This window comes from Alexandromys fortis, unplaced genomic scaffold (assembly GCF_014885135.2).
Source record: "Alexandromys fortis isolate MF-2015 unplaced genomic scaffold, M_Fortis_MF-2015_v1.1 scaffold_8_9099976_23576923, whole genome shotgun sequence".
NCBI lineage: Eukaryota > Metazoa > Chordata > Mammalia > Rodentia > Cricetidae > Alexandromys > Alexandromys fortis.
The window spans coordinates 12,776,249-12,795,590 of NW_026067899.1; the positions used below are offsets into that span (position 1 = coordinate 12,776,249).

A 19,342-nucleotide genomic window follows, 5' to 3' on the forward strand; every position below is an offset into this window, starting at 1 on the left:
TGATTTGTGCTGCATGGCCGCTAATGAGAATAGGATAGCATGAAAGATGGTGCAATTTTGGTTGACTCAGTCAAACATCAGGCCTGGAAGAATCAAAGGATTGCTCGAGTCGCCATTAGAAAAGGTGTTTTGCTGCTAGATTACAGAGGGCTTTCAATTAATGACAGCAAAATGTCAAAGGCATATCCAGGGGAATAAATGCTAAGAAGACGTGATGTATAAAATGATCAAAGGAGACAAACTCAAGGAACTGAAAAAGTAGGATGACTGAAGAATACATCTGCCTGCATGTGTGTGTGTATGTATATATACATCACATTGCTATATAATATATAATCTATCTAACACATTATGATAAATAATAATTAATGGGAGGGGCTGAGGATGTACGTCTTTGGTGGAGTGTTGGCCTAACATGTGCAACACTGGGTTCAATCCCCTATACTACAAAGTCAACAATGGTCCAAAGAGAAATATGATGACAGTTCAGTAGTAAACATGAATGCCGTGAAAATATGATGACCTGCATTTGGTCCCCAACACCCACCTAAAAAGCCAGGAGTGTTTGCTTTGCTTGCAATTGCAGCACTGGGGTAATCGTGAGGTAGGGATAGCGAGGGCTGCATGCTAGGCACTAGGAAAGGTTTGGGCAGCAAGAGATATAACGAAAACAACAAAATTACAGGAATATAAGGCATTCGTCTGGAGCTACCATCTTTAAAATCCTCAAATCTGGACAATGAAATGCTCCTCAGAACAGCGGCTGCATGTGTTTGAGATGGCGTGTCTCAGGAGGATTCTAGGTGTCACACGAAGAGATAGAATGCACAACAATGACATGAAACACCATCTTCATCTCCAGAAGGAAGCAAACTGCAGGGTACAGCAATGGCACTTCAGATACTTTGGACGTGTTATGAGAGTGAATGGGGGCACATACCTGAAGACAGCACTGCTTAGAAAAGTGCACAGGGTAAGGTGAGGAAGAAGGCTTCCCAAAACGCTGGATAGATGGCATAAAGTAAGACTATGGACCAGGCATCTAGGACTGCCCAGGATAGGAACAACTGGAGAACTGCCATAAAAGGGCTGCCCATTCATGTTTAAGCATTTTGGGGGCATAAATGAATGAGTGATAGAAATAGTGAGGTGCAGATTCCTGGGACAATCTGGCCAGTCAGCCTAGCCCAGCTGGTGAGCACCAGGTACCAGAGAGAGAGAAAGACTTTGTTTCAAAAACCGAGGTTTTTTTCCACTTGGAGGTGATACCTAAAGTTGACCTCTGGCCTTCACATATATATATATGTATGTATGCACATCCGTATACACACACACACATGCACACACATACGTATGCACATGCACAACAAGAAAAATAAACAGGAATTATGGCTTGATGAAGAAAACGAGAGACAGAGCTGGATTCTGAAATCCGCAGAACAATGGGGCTGGAGTTCTGGAGAAAGCTTTAAGGTACCTGCAAAGAGGAGTAGATATTATAGCCTGCTCTTAGTGTGAGCCATCCTTGAAGCTTTTATCTCCCTTGGCCCCAGGAGTCAGGAGTCACTGAGTCCTGTCAATCTATTCCTCTCCTCAACAATGGTTCCTCTTTAATTGCCAACAGGTTTTTTTTTTTTAAATTAATTTCTCCCTGCTTTTCTAATTGGTCTCACAGTATCTATTCTTGTCAGTCTAGAATCTTCTTTGCTGCTGCTGAACCTCCCTCAGTAAATTTCATCAAGTCTCCTGAGCCCACTCACCTTCAAAGACACCGCTTACCAACCTTCCACAGCCTTAGGAGGATCCAGCTCATCTGACCTCAGGTCTACCATTTTCAGTCCCCTCTAACAGCAAGTCCTACCCTCACAACAATACTCCAAACCCAGAGTCTTCTCACTCATTCTGTAGGGTCATTTTCTGTGGTGTGCCTTCCCTGGAATATCCTGTTCTCCAATAGCTTGCTTCCTTCAGTTTAACTGATTGTCTTCAGTGAAAACTTAGTTCAAAAATCACCAGCATAAGGAAACCAGGTTCAACACTTCCAAGATTAAGTTCATATGTGCACATGTATCCACACACACCCATACATAGATAGTATGTGCATGTGTACACATGAAAATATATGAAGGACTTTGTTAGATTGGCTTACACATGCAGAGGCTGGATAGTCCCATAATGACCATCTACAGACTGAAGCGACAAAAACATTAGGATCTGCTTTGTCTATGGAACTAGACAACTCAGAAAAAGAGGATTCAATGATAATAGAGCAGCAAAGGATAAACACTCAGAAACCCCCTAGCTAGTATAAGTTAAGGTCAGAGCCAAAGATGTAGCAGTCCGATGTGCACAGGCTGTAGCAGCAGCAGCAAAAACAAAAACAAGAACAAATAGCTCAAGAATAGGTAAGCAAATAAATGGGTGAGAACTCCTCTTTTCTGAGTTTTTCTATATCTAGGTCCCCAGGCCTATGTGCCTGTCTGTCTGTCTGTCTGTCTATCTATCTATCTATCTATCTATCTATCTATCTATCTATCTATCTATCTATCTATCTAATATCTTATCATCTTTATAGTTATCTATCTTATCTATCCTCTCTTTTTCTGTCTGCCTCTCTCTTTCTCCAGATTATATCTTTAAGTGAAAAAAAAAGTTATCTATAGTATGGTACATGTGTTACTGTTAGGTAAGAAATGGGATATAAGGAAATATGCCCATTTTTGTTTATCTGTGAAAAAAGAATTATGGGTGTGATTAAATTATGAGTTGATGACCGGTTACAAACAAGGATGGAGGGAATAAGGGGGAAAGAATGGGGAACTGAAAATGGGCAGCCAGGATGAGCAGGGACAATTATCGGATGCCTTGTGTGTTCCTTGTATTTATAATTGCAAGTGTTTCACTTCTTACAAAATAATATTAACTAGTATGCAGCAGAAACCCAAACAGAATACAAACAATATCCAATGATCTGGCTACACTAAAAATGAAAACCTCAACCATGGCAAATGGACCAAAAGGGAAAGAAAAGAAAAAATACAAAAATCAGGGGAAGACAGCATACCAATTTTGTGATGAATAACTTTTTACTAAAGTGGTTTGCACTTTGGAAGAACAATGGATAAAGGTGTAAACAGTATTAATTAGCCAGCATGCTGGACACAAGGGTTACCTTCAACATGCCATTTAAGACCCAAACCAAAGAACTGTATTGCACACACTTTTTTGGGCAAATATATTTTTCACAAGGGTGTGTGCTAAGAATCCTGACCCTGCTTCATATGTTCCCTAAGACTGTGCAAGCAAGTAAACTGTAGCTAGTGAAGGCAGGTTTTCACTATCTGAGAGCAGAGTAACCAAGGCTGAAAGCAGAAAACTACACTGAATGCAAGGGACTAGAATCGAAGCATCACTGTAATTCAGTATACACTGGTTCTAGATCCACTTGTGCGCACGCAGTCAATAGAAAAAGAGGCATAGAAGCATGAGTATGCACTCACACATGTATTTCCTAGCCTGTCACTTTGAAAGACAGAACAGATGGAAACATTTGGACTCTATCTCCACAATTTTGTACTCTATCTACCAATTTCCCATAAATGTTTGAAACCAGGCCTGATGAAGTGCATGGTTTATACGCACAAGCACGCATGCACACACACACACAAAATTCCCACAAGATCAACCTAGAAAAGGTACCTAAAAATGATGTCGACATATAGAAAAGACTAGAAGTTCAAGACAAGAAGTTCCAGAAGGACCTCTTGATGGCCAAACCAGGAAAATGAGGAAAACTAAGAAAGTGAACTATAACTTGTTTTTACTCTTTACTCTTTGAGGGACCTGCCACCCAGTTCCCAAATAAATACGTATGGAGACTTACTCTTTCTTGTTTATGAATGTCTAGCCTTAGGCTGGCTTATTTATAGACAGCTTTTCTTAATTTAAATTATCCCATATACCTTTTGCTTCTGGTCTTTTATCTTTCTATATTTCATATACCTTTATTTACTTTTTACTCTATAACTGGCTGTGTAGCTGGGTGGCTGGCCTCTGACATCCTCCTACTCTTCTTTTCTTGCTTCTTAATCTCCCCTTTCTCCTTCCATTTAATCTCTCTGTCTGCCAGTCCTGTCTATTTTTTCTCCTGCCTTGAAAAATTATCATTCAGCTTCTTATTAGACCAATCAGGCATTTTAGACAAGGCCAAATAACACAGATTCACAGAGTTAAAAAATGCAACAAAAGAATGCAACACATCTTTGAATCATTAAAAGAATGTTCCACAGTATAAACAATTGTAGCACATCTTAATATAATATTCTACAACAATAACTCATAGAGATAGATATGCATGCGTTCCTACTGACACAGACAGATAACTAAACAAATAAGAAAATGTGGAAGAAAGGACAGTATAGTTTTGGAGTTACAGTAGAATTGCAAACCTAAGTGTGGAAGGGGTGACAGACATACAGCATTGCCATTTGATGATGCCAGAGAAAAATTGTTTTAGGGAAGACTTGATGGATGCAAAAACTACTGTGCAATACTGCAATTCAAAACACGGTGTTGTGTAATCTCAGGCCAAGTAGAATGTGGAGAAACTCGACAGACACCGGTGTGATTCCATTTAGCATCGTGAAGGGTGTGCGCACTGACATCCTATATTTCCAGATGCGACCTACCAAGAAACTGTGGTCTCATTTCCATGATGTTCTTTCCACAAGTATGCTGCTCTCATCTAACCATGATAGACTGCTGGATGAACTCAAAAAGTATTCAACACAACAACCAACTATGTTCTTCCAAATTGTCAAGGTCATTAAAGACCAGGGGTGCCTGAGGCACTGTCCAGTATTTCAGCAGACTGTGGAGACCAGATAATTGAAGGCAGTGTGGAGGACAGGTAAGGGCCTAAAGAGCAAGGCTTTACTCTGGTTTTGGAGCAACAGATGGAGCTGTTAATTGAACACGAGCTGGTGAGTAATCTGCCTTATTGACCACAGAACTTAGGTGCCTCTCCTAGTCCTCGATTTATTTGACATGACATTTGTCAAGTCAATAATTTATATCTGTTTTTCCTCATATGTAAACCCTATGAACACAGGTAAGGATCACATCTATCTTGTTTACAACACCGTGAAAATGCTCAGTACATTGCCTTGTAGACACTAGTATTCAGTAAGCATGCTTGAGAGGAAGAACCTTAACCTAACTCTGCTCAAACCTGTGGGAGCAGAATTATGCTTTTTCTTTGCTCTGAACAACTATGCTGTTGGGCTGCTCTGTTCCTCTCTTTGTTCAATGTGTCACTCTCCTCTAAACTGCACATAACATCAATCTATTAATTGTCATTCTTTATGGTTTAAAGGCTAACTAGGACCCCAAGTCCACTTCCTTCCCTGCAAGTCTGTATTCTGGATTTGTACTCTCTCCTCTTGAGGCTTGATGTCCTACATAGTAGAGATGGTAAGTACGACTAACTGAGGGGATCTTTTGCTTTATTCAGGTGGATTTTAAAGATAGCCAGGGTGGTGGTGTTCTTACTTTTGGTTCCCCTGAGTTCTAGATGCTTGGATTTCCAAATCCCGAGGCCTGTGATTCTAAGCTTTGAGAGGTAAAGGCTTATTAGTCTGAACTTTCAGAGCTAGAGGCTTATTGATCCAGAACTCCAGTGCATCTACTTATTGATTTAATCGTTTGTTAATTTCAGTATAAAGCCATATATTTATCTTCCTAGAGTTATAACCCAATATTGTTACTGTTTTGTTGTCCTTACTTTCCCAAGTCTGGCCATCAAGAGACCTTGTCTTTTCAGAGGCATGATGTTCTGGCCAGTGGCACAATGTATGGCTTCTGAGTTTCAGGTGTCAGGACCCATGACTTCTGAAGCCCTCACAGCTTTTATGAACTCTCCCAGTGACTAAAGCTTGCAGTCCTTGTCACCTTGACTATGATCTCTGCCCTGTAACAGCCTCTTCTTCCACAGGCTCAGCTTCTTTTTCAGTTTCTGTTCTTATTTGGAATTGTGATCACAATGGTCTGTAGTGGGAATGGAGACACTGTTCTGTCTTATCCTTGCTGCCACTGTCCAAGCATAAGACCGCAAGTCTGACCTTTGTAATCTATTCAGCCTGCTCTTCCTGTAAGTTCCACACATGTCCTCACACCTGAGCTGTGCTAATGGAGCTCCTGTCCTATCCAACGGGGTTGTGCAGGGACAGCAGACAGGAAGCCACGGAGTGGGAAGCTGTTTAGGTTTCCAAGGGCAGAGGGAGAGTGATTCCAGGGTAAGTGGTAGGATTGAGGCTGGATATGTGACTCTTGTAACTCAACTGAGCCCCAGACAACATTCAGTCAGAGTCTCTAAGTACCTTCTTTAAAAAACAGGAACTGGCTACCTTTCCAAGTTTCTTAAAAATCAGATTTCCAAACACAACATAAGCATGCTCTAAAGCAAACCTCCTCCCATCTCTAAGTCCATGGCCTACAACTACAGTTTTCCTGTTGATGACAGACTTACTCAGATTCCCATAAGAAAGCGAGGGCTGCCCTGATACTAGGAAAAAACTCTCTCCTCTGCTAGAGAGTTGCAGTGTTCTGACTAGAGACTGTAGCCAGCTGGCCCTTGGTGGGAGCATCCTGCCCTCTGCTGGATCTGGCTAGAAAAATGAGTCTGCTTTGCCTTATAAAGAATTAATTAAGGCTGGAAGCGTTTAGGTTTATCTGAAAATAAATATTTGCTTGCATGCTGATGAGGTTTTAATTAATCAGGGGATGCATTCCTTATGTGATGTCTGCGTTCTCAGAGGATTTCCAGGTAGTCAAGACAAACATCTATGTGCATCAAATGCATTCCGCCCTGCATGATAAACACCCTATGCCATCATTCCCAAAGATATGTAAACAATCAAAACTGAATCTCTAATGGTTTTTAAAGTAGTCACATAGTGTTGTGATATGGCAGGAAAAGCCCAGGAGAGGCCGGGTTGATGAACTAATTCCCCGAGGTGCTAAAGCTCTCTTGGGCTCAGCCTGTCTGGAACAAGAGGTGGAACTGTGATAAAAGGCTGCCGTGGGGAGCCCCTAAAACACCTTAGCATTTTCGTATGCTCAAAACAAGTGTGGTGCTTAATTGCAGCACACCTGCGCCTATGCCGCACAGTTCACCCAGGGAGCTGAGGGCTCCATGTTAACAACATGTGGAACTGGTGATATCCTGAAATTCAGCTTGGGTAAAACAGATTCAGATGCTAATAAAAGTCTTAGAGACTAAAATGACTCCTTCTAACATGGCACTCGGTATAGATCAGCCACCGCCGACTGGGTTATCCTATACAATCCGTACACACATCTCTACTTCTCACTTTTTTTTTTTTAAATCGGGGAAATCAGCTCAAAGAATCATCTTTTATAGCAGCCAATCTCTTCCAAGACTGTCCTTTCCCCCTTCTCAGTCCTCCTTAGGCTTTCTCTCTGCTCTCTTTTTGACTTTAAACCCAGAAAGAAGTGGCTTCAGTGCTATGGGACACTTAGCTGTTCCTCACTTTCCAGCACCAGCCCCACAGGTGTGTTTTCTTCAGTGCCATCGCTATAACAAGAATAGACAGTAGGTTGCCTAGCTCGTGAACTGCTGGTCACCTTAGGGTGGTGAGCAACTGGAGGTGATGAGATTAATCCAGTCATTCTTTGATAAAAGCAACAGATCTGTTTGTAACTTGATCTGTTTGGCTGATTTTGTTGTCTTCATTGGCAGTTCTGCTTAATAAAAGCTTTCTTAGAATCGCACCTGACTGCCCAACTGAAGGGTAAGTACGTACAGCTGACCACCTTGCCAGTCTCAGCAAGTGCTATATTGGCGTGTTCTGGAGAGTCCAAGTTCAATGTAGTTTTTACAGTAGTTGTCGAAGACAGAGAAATGATACACTCAACACATGAAATATGGAGTCCCCAGATAGGTATCTTCTATGTAAATAAATATACAAGAGGCTGTTGATAAGAGAATTAGGGAGGAAATAAGCTGATGTAGGGTTCCCCTATGTATGCTATGATGGTTACCATTAATGAATAAAGAAACTGTTTTGGACCTATAGCAAGACAGAACTTAGCTAGGTAGGGAAACTAAACTGAATGCTGGGAGAAAGAAGGGCAGAGTCAGAGAGAAACCATGTAGTCCCGTCAGAGACAGATGCTGGACAGACCTTTACCCGGTAAGCCACAGCCACATGGCAATACACAGATTAATGGAGATGGGTTAGTTTAGAATATGAGTTAGCCAGAAATAAGCTAGAGTCATTGGCCAAGCAGTGTTTTAAATAATACATTTTCTGTGTGATAATTTTGGGGCTGAGCAGCTGGGAACCAACAAGAGGCCTCCTTAAACAATAAGCAGAAGATGTCTTATGATATTTTTTTTCTGAATGCTATCATTTACCAATTCTAATACATGTTTATGCAGAGCATATATTTATGAGACGTAATGTAGGATTATAATATATCTTTGCAATGTTTCATGATCTGATTGGAATGACTGACATATTTATCTATTCATTTATTATTTTTCTGGGTTGGTAACATTCCAAATCCTTTCCATTAAGTGTTTTGAGTGATGCAATCAGATTAGATCAACCAGTATTCCTGCTCTGTTATCAAATGTTAGAAATTACTCCCCTTGAACAACTGAACCCCGCACCTATTCACCTCCTGCTTCTCCCAGGCTCACTTTAATTTCCAGGCTTTATTACCCACTGATACTTTTTTTTTCCAGATTCATTTGACTATATAAATAAGAATATACTATACTTATCACCTATCTCTGGCTTATTTCCCAGAATATAATGTTCCCTGGTTTCATTGGTGTCTTTGCAAATGGCAGAGCTTTGTTCTTTTTGTGGCTGTTGAATAACAGTTCATTGTGTGTACACACCGCAGTTTCTTTATTCATTCATCTGTTGGTGGCAACCGTGGCTGATTCTGTTTCTTGGCTCCTTGGCATACTGATTTCATTTCCTTATTTTCTTTGGAGATATACCCAGTAGTGGGATTGCTGGGTCATGCGAGAGTTCTATTTCAGGCTTTTCTGAGGAAGTTCCATAGCATTTTCCACAATAGCTCTACAAATTTACATTCCCTCTAACATTGTGGAAGAGTTCCCCTCTCTCCTCTTCTTGACCAGCTTTTGTTTTCAATGCCTTTTTGGTTGTCAATTGAACTTCAATTGCACTTTAAGAATGGTAGTTTCTTTGTCAACAATGTGTGTGTGTGTGAGTGTGTGTGTGTGTGTATGTACGTGTACGTGTGTGATCTTAAATGACGGATCAATATTTTACTTTCTTGGTATGTTATCTAGTCAGACAAGTACTTATCAGGGAGAAAAGAGCACTTGTCAATGGTATTACACTGTCTTTTGACTTTTAAAGTACATCTAAGTTTCTATCAGAGACCCGCAGCAATCTCTTTGTTTGCTGATAACTGAGCTGTGCTGTTAACTCCCTTAATGTAAGAGAATCCTAGCCTTGTATTGATCAGAAGAAGACATCAGGGAGAATCGCTTTTTATTCAATAGAAGGTCATGTATTCTGAAAAGGAACACCAGCCCTTTGTCCTACTCATCCCACATAGCCATATACTTAGTGTGCAGTTCCTCGTCTCAGGAAGATTTAGAAATGGTATCAGTCATTTTCTATACCTCGATTGCTATTTTGTGACAAAACAGCAGGGAGAGTCCCGAGGACAAAGGCTGGGCGTCACCAATCCTGTAGGCTCACCTGGTTCAACAGAAATGTCGATTATGTATGTCCACAGCTCAGCATAGCAACCACGACCTTAATTCTTGTCTCCTATAGCAATCCTACAGGCATTGAAAGAAACAAAGACTATCCATTCTAAACCTCTGTTTATGCCTTCTTGAGAGGAAGCATTCCAAATTTGTATTTCTCAGTTTCTATAGTTGTAATGAGATTTGCAGACAATTTAAATACTTTTCTCTTGCGCTTGCTCAGCACTCAGCACACTAAGAACATTCTAGAGAATGGAGCACATTTTATTAAACGACTTGACCAAAATAAAATGGAAGTAAGACTAATAAGTCGTTGTATCTTGATCCTTACGGACCCCATGCAGACAAGCAAAAGAACCAGGAACTCTCTGAAAACCCCCAGGTGTCCATTTACCCTCAGTGCCCTGCACACAGTAGGGGCTCAGTAAATATTGTGAAATAAGGAAGCAACAGTGTGGCCCTTTTAACGAGTTGGCTTGCGGTTGCTATCTTAAGGGCGTATTCAAGTAACAGTTACTTCATGACTACTTAGCCTCACGGGTTAATGTTTACAAAGTGCTTTGAACTTCTTGGAAGAAAAAAAAAGAGAATGTTTTGGTTGGCACCGGACCATACTTGCCAAGGTACACAAATTCCTCCCGTTTCCATCTTCCAGCTGCCAGGACTGTGCCCTCCCTCTAAGCAAGGCTGGATTCTCCCATCAATCCAGTCCTTCCTGCCTCCTGTAGACTGCTCGGGCACAGGTAGGTTCGACAGGGTGGGAATGGAATAAACTTTTCACAGATTCTTTAAAGAATCAGGGGTGGGGTGGGGCGGAGGAAGTCTGGAGAAGTGGAAATAAGGGTTTTTATTGACACTTCTTAGAGGGATCGGTGTCAAGAGGAGGGCAGGAGCCTGGTCAGCCATGGGAGAAGCTACGGGATGCACACTCTTCCATGAGGCAGCATCAAGCTCAGTCCAGCTGGGCAAACAACAGAGGTGTAGAGACAGTATACACCGAAGTTGCCTCTGTGGGTTTTAAGGGGATTACACACATGCCTTGACAAGTTTCTGCATCTTAGTTCTGTTACAAAGTATTCATAAGCTTGATCCCTTATATATGGGCAAGACTTCTATCTATTATAATTTCTTTCCCTGCCACTTTTCCTGTTTCATGGCTGCAACCAGCAGTGTGTAAGTCCGCATATGGTCGGCTAAGGTGGCTGTGGTTTCTTACCTGTTTGCCACCGCCTGCAAACACAGTGTCTTAGGTTTAGGAAGGTGACGGTTACAAAGGTGACATGTCCTTTGGTGGGCAAAGCTGTGGTTTCTATGGAGAATGCATGTCCATCGGAGTAAATTCAAACAAAAGAGGTTTTGAGCCCGGAGGTTGTGACAGATTAAGTTGCAGCCAATGACACACAGTAAAGCTTTCAAAGCAGTGAGCGCAGTTGCGGGCTGCAAATAAATAGAACGGCTCCCCGTGGAAGAGCTTGCTTTAAAGGCAGCAACAACGCCTATTTTCTGCATTGAAGCAACTTGTTTTCTACCGCAGACCGTGAGGTTCTCTGTGTGGGTGGAAATTTTCCATAATACATATTTATACTATAACTGCTGTCCATGTGGCACATTTGCTCCCTCGAAACTGTTTCTAGGGACTGGAAATGAATGTCATGTGGGCAAAAACCAACATGGTATTTTGTTAAAGCGACAGACCACCAAAAAAAAAAAAAAAACGACGCTTGTTCTGCTTCAAAGAAAAACTCAGGTAAGTCTGTCTGGCTTTAACTGAATGCTACGAAGTTAACTAGAAGCAGGTCTTTAGATTATATATATATATATATATATATATATATATATATATATATATACACACACAGAAACTTCCTTCTAACTGGGACACATTTATTCTATACCTGAAAAACAAAAACACATAGAGTGAAATTTGTACTTAGAGGATAATAAGCGGCTTTGGCATTCTAAAAGCTCCCAGTCCACATGAAAGAAAGCCGCAAGAAAAACATCTGCTTGGGAGGGACCCCAGATAAGAAAGGCTTTCTCTCCCCCTTGATTCATCAGTGAGCAGATTCCCCATTTGGACAGGACTGGGGACTCGCATAAGCAGCATTGAATTTTTTATTTATTTTCTGTCTATTTGTGATGTTAGTCCCCACTGTGAAAGAATAGATGGACTATCCTTGAAGGAAAGTGAGGTGGGTAGAAGGAGCTAGGGCCAGACTCTTTCCTTTTCTCTCTCTAAGTGTCTTGTGGCATTGCAGGGGGCTGTGAATTCCCACGGATGGAGGAGACCTAGACCTCATTGGTTCTGGCTTTGAGAGCAGGAGGTGATCTCACCGATGTTTGCCCACTACAGTCTTATGGTAAGTTTGAGTGGGAAAAGCAGGGGCTGAGTCTCAGCACGCATTGCTCTAGTTGATTTGAGGGAGAGGAGAAATTGAACACATTTTAATGAAGTATTGTGTATTAAGATAAATAAATTATTGCTGGGATTTTTTTTTTCATTTGTGTGCTTAGTGAGCAAGGTGACTTGCTCTTTGGGGTTTCTTTTCTAAATATTTTGGATTTCCACACTTTGCTTGAAGATGAATGTATATACACATATGTATATATAAAATAGCATATGGCCAGTGGATTTGCTGGTGGGTATATCTTGTGTCAGGGGAAATGCTGAGCTTATGACATATAGATAATATTTTTTTTATCACAGTCAGAACGGTTTAATGAATACGGGATTGTGTCATCACTGCCGGAAGGGTAGCAACGAGAGGCAGGTCTAAAGAGCTGATTAGAAGTCAAGCGGAAACTGACTGCACACTAGAACTCAAACATGGCGCTCCAATGACTTAAACAGGCCACCACAACTAGTGAGAATGTACTCTGTGTGCATATGTGTACATGTACATATGGATGTGTGTGTGTGTGCACATGCGCGCGCGCGTGTGTGTGTGTGTGTGTGTGTGTGTGTGTGTGTATCAGCTCTTCTGGTCCTTTCCACCCTGTATCAACTGCAGAGAACAGTCAATTAAACATTTTAATTGACAGGCTATCGCTTTTTTGTGGATGCTACAAGTACAAGACAGCAAATTCCTTGCTTTTAGATGCTCTCTGTGAGACAGGCCTGACTGAGGTGCTTAGAGCTCAGCCAGGAACAACTGACAGTCAAGTTAGCAGCAAAAAAAGGTTTACTTTAAGCCAGATACAGGGTTCCATTAAGCCCTGTTGTGTCTGAGTTACATTTAGGGTTAGACCACCAAGGGTCAGGCCACTGTGTCCAGACAGTCTTTGTTAAGGACTCTTTCCCGTCTTAGAAGGAAGACACAGCACAGTGGATGCACGTAGCCCTCTGGAAAAGTCATGAGGGTCAAGAACCAATGTTTATGGGTAGATCCTATTCTGGACAGTGGATGCGGATAGCCCTGGGGATATAGCTCAGTGCTAGCATGCTGGGCTGCACACTTGAAGTCCTGGGTTAGATCTACACCACTGCAAGCCATGATCTAAATAGGAGACACATTTCTTCACCAGCACATGTTTTTTTCCCCCTACGAATAATAGTGAGCAACCAAGACGGCACCAGTAGCTGCAATTATAATTGATCCGGCAATGGTATTTCCGTCAATAGTTCAATTGATTTTCCTTGGGAAGATCATTGTGAGAGCCACTAAAAGAGAGTGAAGTGAAGAGCTTCCAATTCTGTGATTTGTTCATGTTTACCACTCACTATGTGTGGAGATGATGTGTGAAGAGAAACCTGGTAAGATAAAGGAAGAGTCCTGGGATCAAGTTAGAGAAGCTAGCAATGCTGTGCCCAGTGTGTGCGGTCTACCGGCTGGCCGACTCCTATGAGGTTGATTCCACGTTACTCTTGGAATCGCAGCTCCTAGAGTAAAACAAACAGCACTTAAAGACAAAGATGGAATTGGGGGGACTCGTACAATCTGACCATTACCAACAAACTGACACACACAGAACTTGGAGGTCGGTGGGGGTGCAGTGCCACATTGTCCCAGCTTCTCCTCATCCAGACTTCAGTTTTCTCCTTCAGTTTCCATCTACTCTAGCATGGCAGTATTCAGCATCTTATTTTACATATTTTTTCACTGACAGAATCGTTCTTGAACTACTAGCTAGCTATTTTGAGAAATTTTGTTTGAAATATTAATGTTTTTAGTTTTTTCCACAAACAAAACTTTTAACTTAAGTATGTAGTTTCCTTCCTTCCTTCCTTCCTTCCTTCCTTTTTTTCTTTTTTCTTCTTTTTTTTTTTGTTTTTTTTTTTTTTTGAGATAGGATTTCTCTGTGTAGCTTTGGAGCCTGTTCTGAAACTAGCTCTTGTAGATCAGGTTGATCTTGAATGGCCAGAGATCCTCCTTCTCTGTCTTCTGAGTGCAGGGATTGAAGGCGTGTGCCACCACCTCCTGGCAAGTATTCAGTTCTTAGCACATTACCAGTGCTTTTCCATCTCTACGTGTTATTAGTACGTTCTCATGGTCACAATCACTGAAGGTATTTCAGACAAAAGGGTTGACAAAAGTGGCCACCATTTTCGAACCCCTGTCATCTGCTGGGTTCCATTGTGTTAGAAACCCCACTAGAAACTGCTGTGGCTGTTTCCACATGAATTTGAAGTGAAAAACCAAACAGCTGGAAAACATTTCAGCATTTCTACATAAAAAATTTAATGCACCATTAATTTGTTTCACATTATTTCTAGAGAACCTTCAAATATAATGAAGAGACAGTAAAATAGAAATTCTATCTAGATCTGTCTCTGTATAATTTACAGTGATACCGTTTGTTCTCGCCTCAGTTACTTCTTTAGTAAGAACAAGGCTATGTCAATTATGTCGTTCTATCTTCTTAGCTTATAATAATGTTCTCGCAGTAGCTTCAAGCTATCACATATGTCTACTCCCTTCATATCTAACCAGACCCCTTACCTAGTAGATACAGAGTTGTGAAGTTCCTAGCTAGCAAATTTCTTCTTGTCACATCCTGCCCAGCAAATTAGAAGCCTGCCACAGGGTTAGATATCATTACAGTTTGCTAGAGTCTTTCTGTTATGGGAATCACATTATTGTATTGATATGAATATAAACATATATATATGAATATATGTATGTATGTATAAATTATTCTACTCTACCTCAAATTAGAGTCAAAGTTTGAATCCACGGCTTTCCTTTTCCATAATCTGTTTCCAATTCTATAGTACATTGCAAATGTGCTATTCTGAGCCCCACTGGTAATCCTGCTCAGGTTGTTCTTTGATTCAAAATTTCTACTTCATCTTATTGTAAATGCAAAGTTAATAGCTAAGGGACTGATTCCGTTTTCACTTCTGATCTCTTCAGTGGAAAAGATGGATATTTCATGTTGTTTCTACTTTTATTGAAGAGGTTACTGAATAGTCAACTTCTCAGGAGCTTAGGTGTTGGAACTAATTTTTTTTCAATTACTTAAATTTTTCCAGATTTCTCTTTTCCTTTGGCAGATACTTGAGGTTTTGTTTTTCTATAAAACACAAAAAACACAAACAATTCAGTATTATGAAAGTTTCAATCTCAGTTCAATTTAAAGGTATTTCCTCCAGTATTGCCAGTCAAACAGAAGCTTCTGGGCATCCACTCTTTCTGGGGTGCAATTTCCCTTTTCATCTCGTGGGTTTCTACAGTGTGAGGTGACTGGACCAAGGATGACAGTGTAATTATTCATCCCTCTTATCTAATAGTGTAGTTATAGTCTGTCCTCCAGAAAGTATGTCCTGGCGCCTGGGGCTCTCTGAGTAGAAAGTACCTACTTGAGAGTTATCAGACGCTTCCTCTATATATGGATTGCAGATCGTGCTCCAGTAAGATCTCATTCTTGCTATCATCCCTTGTCATCCTCTTGTTGGGGTCCCTTATGAGCAATCAGCTCTCCTTGGTGAAATTTCTCAAGGTATCACAAGCTTAGCTATTTTCCCGAGTTGCTTGTCTAAAGGACACATGTACATGGGTAGCCCGGGACTGAGCCTTCTCTCTTTTCCAAATCTTTTTCTTTCCTCAGACATGGGGAGGAAGATTGTTCAGGATATGTTAGGTGCAGATGTGAAAGCTAGTGCTGACTCTTCTTTCCTATAGGTTTAAGAATGCTTCTCTTGTTGGCCCATGTACTCAGCTCAGTGGTGAGAGGCAAGACCTCCGGAGTAGATGGAAAAACTTTAGTAATACTTCCTTTTTCTCCCCACTCAGGCTGCCTTGTTCTTCCCCTCCCCAGTCTTCTCTTAGATTTGACTAGTAAAGGGGGAGGGGTTGTCACAAGGTGGCGTGGAAGTTGAGAGCACAAGAGCCTGTCCTTTGGTAAGCTTTGTAGAAGGGGCCTTACTCCAGGTGTTATCAGTTGTCCCTCGTTTTAATCCTGATACTGGGCGTCTATAATTGCCAACTCTGGCAATAGGAAAACTTATACTCAATCATCCGTTACATTTATGAACTTCGGGGGATATGTAAAATTGAAGCTTCTGGATCTGTATAAAGCCCAGTCGAGAGAACGACAGTGCAGAAAGACGTGGCTCTGCTCGTCTGTAGTCTCAGTATGTAGAAACAGAGTCAGGAGGACTGAAATGTTGAGCCACACCTGGGCATCATAGTGAGAACATGCTCCCCCCCAATAAAAACAAAAACAAAAAAGAAGGAAAAGATAAGTTACAAGTTTAAATCTATTCCAAGAACCCATAGGACTCAATAGTAAGATTAAAACTTGGTGTCCAAGAGGATTGAAAACGTGTTCCCCAATGGGAGATGAATGGGCAGTAATCAATACCACACAACTGCAGTTAAAACACGGAGATGACGGTGCACCCTGCCACAGTGGTAGACTCCTCTGTCATTGGTCCATGCTCAGACGGTGAGCTAGAACAACAAAAGCCTTCCCTGGTTGCTGGCGGCACTGCGGAATGGCACCATCACTTTGGAAGAGAGACTGGCAGCTTCTTGCAGAGCTAGATAGGGTCTTAGCATAAAATCCAGCAATTGTGTTGCTTGGTGTTTTTCAAATAAGTTGAAATCTATGCTCCGCCCCATGCATGCACACATGCATATATTTAGAGTAATTTTGCTCAGAATTCCCAAAACACAGAAGAAACCACAGCATCCTTCAGCAAGCGAATGGCTAAACAATCGGTGATAGACACAGGCTGGGAAATATTAGTTAGAGCTAAAAGCCACATCTCTTGTTTATTGGGGTGTGAAAAACATTGAGGAGACTTAGAGGCCCGTTGCTAGATGAAACCAGCTAATTTGAAAAGGTTTCTCTCTCTCACACACACACAATCACAGCAATATGACATTGTGGTGGGGACAACAGGAGGGCACAGTAAAAGGTCAGGAGTTTAGCAGGGAACAGAAATCAGTGGGTCTGAATACAGAGGAATTTAGGATAGTGAAACCGCTTTGTACAGTGCTACAGTGTTGATTGCTCCTAACTATACATTTGTCAAATGCATAGACTATCAAGCAGCCGGAGTGAACGGTAAGGTGAACTATGGATTTGGGTGATGATGCTGTAACCTCTACACCACTGTGATACAGGATGCTGGTGATGGTCAAGGCCATGAGCCTGTGGTGACTGGACACATGGGACTCTGAGCTTCTCATTCAGTTTTGTTGTAATCTTAAGTCTGACTTATAAAGTAAAATACACTAGAACTTATTTTATATTAATAATACCATTGATAGTCACATTTAGTCAGACACAGTGGACTTCATCATTTATATGGGACAGAATGATGTCATATGACTCTACTCCCTGAGCAGAGGTTGTCTATAAAATCATAGACATAGTTGATCTTCTACCTTCTGCCTCTATTTTATGTTTGTTAGAGACAGGGTCTCAGTGTGTAGACCACGCTGGTTTTGTTCTCACAGAGATCCATCTGCCTCTGCCCCCTGAGTGCTGAGGTAAAAGATGAACACCATTACACCTGGCTCTGCCTGATTTCATCCTGAGGCAACTGGGGAGCAGCGCTGTAGGTGCAAAGAGTCCATTCCTTCCTGGAAACCTGGACCTGGACAGTGAGCATATTATATTACGGAGAACCATACATCACACTTAACTGTTCTGGGTGACGCAATTCTACAATGACTATTACTCAGAAAAATAGCAGTCCCTGGAATTCTGTTTTCTTAGAAAACTTCTGTCTTCATATCTTGAGTGGGCTTTACAAGTAGGTTGGGAGAATCAGAAGAAGCCCAAAATTGAAGCTGGCAAGTTAGACAGAATGGGGGCGTGGCCTCGTGTACTCGGTAAATTGTTTCTAGTAAACACAGAGATAACCGTGAGAGGCAGGGCTCATTTAAGATAAGGAGGCGGAGAGGAGAGGAAACAGACCAGCGATTCAGATAGAGAAGTGAGGTCAGCTCCTCGGGCGGGGTGGGAGGTGCAGCAGCTGACCACACAGCTGAACCCAAGGCAGAATGGGACTGGTGTTTAGAGTAAATACGCACCTCAGAACAGTTGATCCTATTGGCTAGCTGGTCCAATGCAGGGCAGCGCACAGCCCGACGGCAGCAAGGGCCAGTGCTTCTGTGTTGCAGCCTGTTGAGAAAAGACAGAGTGCTTCTCAAACGAGTCAGTTCTCAGAGACACTCTTTTTTAAAATAGATTGCTATTATATTTCCGCTTTGTCTCTAAAACATTCTCGATTAGATATTTTCAAAGGGATGAGTCTTGGGGTACAGTCTAGCAAGTTCTCTCTGTTTTCATTTTTGACGGACTTTCTCATTGATGTGAAATTACAAATTAGGGGCAGAGGTAAGCAGCCAGAGCTAATGTAATTTGTCCATTTGCTATTGCTTTGCCATCTATAATCTAGATGATTGGAAGTTTTCAGCTTTATTTTCAGTTGGACTTTCTGAAACATCTTATAGGTATTTATGAATATGTTCTTATTAGAACATGTTCATGGTTAACATACTCAAGTTTCTACTTCATATTTCACCTGTCTTTTCAAATTACTCTGAGACTCTATCCCGCTCATTTATATGTACCTGATCGCAACTGCTCAAAGCACAAAGTCCAACACTAAGTGAATATTTGTGTTGGTCACATGGCAAAGAATGTTGTTTCATTTCTTTTTAGACGATATCAATGCAATTTTTAAAAAAATTAAAAACATAAACAATTGTGCACACCTAATAATCTTGTACATTAACAGAGTGTTTAGGTACTATTTTCCATTGGGTCAGCACTGAATTATTGTTTAGAGAACGTTTTCTTTCCACTCAGTCTCAGGAGCCTGTATTGCGTTCCCCACCCAGGATGAAAAGTTGGTTCTTGGATCGTGCAAACAAGCTGGATTTCCAGGACATTAATCATCATGGCACACACAAAACTGCTCTGCCTTGCTGCACTGAGCCAGAGAGATGATGCATGGGGAGTCACACTCCTCCACTCTCTCTTCTCTCTTCTTTCACCTCCACCTTCTCTCTGAAGGCAGTTTTGGCTGCCACCAAAAAAAAAAAAAAAACTAGCGCAAATGCCAGATTTTCAAATGCAAATGGTGTTCTTCTTATTTCTGGA

The 19,342-nt window shown here is 41.4% G+C and overlaps 1 protein-coding gene across 2 annotated transcripts in view; it reads left to right on the forward strand.

Moving 5' to 3' along the window:
- Positions 1-10,456: 10,456 nt before the first annotated feature.
- Cytip (cytohesin 1 interacting protein) overlaps positions 10,457-19,342 on the forward strand; it is a 62,140-nt gene continuing 53,254 nt past the window's right edge. Inside the window, exons 1-2 of one of the 2 annotated variants that reach the window (XM_050123786.1) lie at positions 10,457-10,524; positions 12,040-12,141. The gene's annotated coding sequence lies outside the window, so the exon portion shown is untranslated. Of the gene's footprint in view, positions 10,525-11,413; positions 11,529-12,039; positions 12,142-19,342 lie in introns of those variants that run through there. The other variant, XM_050123795.1, reaches the window with a different exon arrangement.